Genomic DNA, 2,353 nt, shown 5'->3' on the forward strand with positions numbered 1-2,353 from the left:
AATAGGCCAGGTGGACTGTTGCTCACTTTCTACAAGAACATAATTATGTCAGAAAATTGACAAACAGATATTGTTAAGCATTTCATGTTATGTTTAACAATTGCACATGTATTCACTGATACAGTCATGTTGTGTGCAATGCAACTTTAATGAAGCCTACATCAAGTGAGGCTTGAACTGGCAACCTTGGTGTTGTGAGGCATTCGTTTAAGGGAGAAGGCATTGGACCAACAGACAGAAACTGTGAAAAAAGAGATCACACAGATGATACAGTTTCACGCAAATAGCTGGAAAATCCTGGGTTTAAGTGTTTTTCAAACTGCTCAAAATTAAGGACAATCTAAGGGCGGAGCTTACTGGTCAACGTGATACATGTGTTCCTCATGAGTCAAGGCACATGTGTAAGCAGGTTTAATGGCTGTCGGCCAAACGAGGCATGACTTTTGCCTGTTTAAAGTTTGCATTTTCAAAAAATCGCTATAGCGCCCCCCTTTGACCAATTGGAGTAAGATTGGTTTCAGTGATATTTGGAATGACCCTCAACATTACCGCAAAGTTTCAAAGAAATGTGAGTCTGCATGTATGTGTTAGGGGCAGATGAATAATTGTCATAAAACTGCAATATTCATTGGCTCATTAAAGCTTAATTTTTTCACTTATGAAAAATCTTTTGCACATGTTTGTCGGCATAGGTCCAAAGTTCATGTCTAAAACGTTTCGTGCAGATTACTCATAAATACCAGGAGGAGATAGGTTTTAACTGTTTTTCATATAATTCAAAATGGTGGGAGATCTAAAGGTCAGAGGTCAAAAGTCAGAGTGTGAAAGTTGTTGATCATGAGTAGACGCATATGTATATTGAAGTTTCATGGCTGTAGGTCAAACAGGGCATGAGTTGTACCTGTTCAAAGTTGGCATTTTGCTATAGCGCCACCTTTTGACGAAAGATTGTGAGAATTATTTCTTGATAGTTTTTCATGACCATCTACCATATGGCCAAGTTTCGTAAAAAGCGTATGCACGGTTCAGCCAGAACTGCCAAAAGTGGGAGAAGAAAAAAGAGGGGAACATTAAAACAGGTCCAGAGCTGAGCTCTGGCCCCGTAAAAATAGAATTACAATTAAACCACAAAACTAAGAAATTGTTTTAACTGTGTGAGTGAGGCCTACCAAAACTGCTCTCCTCACTTACCCGTAATTTTCTCTGTCGTGTCCTCATAGACTTCTGTACCTTTGCTTTCTCCTGTGCATTTTCTGGTTTATTCAGCCGCTCTTTCTTTTGAAATGACTCAAAATAAGTCCGGCAGGATGCTAAAATAGGAAAATACAAGCATGCATTAGTCACCAGAACCATGAATGTGTGCTTTCAATTATAACACAGGGGTTTTTGAATACAAAAAGACCTGTAAGTAGGCTACCATAAGAAATACAGGTTTGCTGGCTTCTGCAGGTCTAGCCCACTCTATTAAGATGCAAATAGCTTATGTGAATACTGTGAGTGTATTATGCATGTGCGCTTACCTTTTATAAAAACAGGATCAACATTACAGAAACTAATGCTTAGTTCTCCTAAAAGATGAGCCGCAACATCAATATTATGTGGAGAATTTACCCTGTTGGAAGAGAAGAACCGTGTTAGTTTTTATAATTTTTTTCTTTATCAGTTAAAACATTTCACCAGGACAGGAACCCAATCCACAGGCCTACCTCCCCCCACTATAAATCGAATCGGTGGGGCAAGGTCTCCCCTCTTACTAAAGCATGATTGTGATATAGTTGAATTTAGTTACTTACGCTTCTTTTGGATTGTATTTGTGGTTATTCTTCTCCGAGTTGTGTAGATGCCTCACAGCCTCCTGTAAACAGCATGATTATAAAAGGTTAATTTGATGAAATCAATGCTTTTGGCAAAGCACCAAAGGCATACCAAAACGCTCGCCCCAAAACACATGCAAGTAGCAGTATACTTAAATTATCAAAGTAAAAGTACATAATTTCTTGCTGAATTTGCGAGCCTTAAACAAAAAGAAGAAAGAAAGAAAAAAGAAGAAGAGAGTGTGTGCTGGAGATTACCTGTTAAAACTCCGAAAGGTCCTCACACATGTACCCCTGGATGCCAACAACTGTAAAATATATAACAGCAATTAAAACTCAGAAAACTTCAACTGAAACAGGAGTGCACAAAAATAGTTAAATGAAGAAGAAGAGTGTGGGTGTGTAGTACCTTTTAAAACTTCCTCGTCAACAGTGGGGAAAACAATGGAAATCTCCCGAGAGACAGCGAGATCCCAAAACGGCGTTGGCGGCCGCCGCGCATCTGGCACGACCGCCGCGCGTCTGGCACGAGCGCCGAG

At 39.7% G+C, this 2,353-nt stretch overlaps 1 long non-coding RNA gene across 1 annotated transcript; it reads right to left on the reverse strand.

Moving 5' to 3' along the window:
* Positions 1–1,119: 1,119 nt before the first annotated feature.
* On the reverse strand, positions 1,120–1,837 carry LOC308079872. The gene is made up of 3 exons (XR_013932644.1): positions 1,794–1,837; positions 1,521–1,612; positions 1,120–1,310 (listed from the first exon to the last, which is right to left on the reverse strand). It is a non-coding gene; the product is annotated as an uncharacterized lncRNA (long non-coding RNA).
* Between the last annotated feature and the right edge of the window lie 516 nt (positions 1,838–2,353).

The sequence above is a fragment of the Gymnoscopelus braueri genome (assembly GCF_963280865.1).
Source record: "Gymnoscopelus braueri genome assembly, chromosome: 23".
NCBI classification, from domain to species: Eukaryota; Metazoa; Chordata; class Actinopteri; order Myctophiformes; family Myctophidae; genus Gymnoscopelus; species Gymnoscopelus braueri.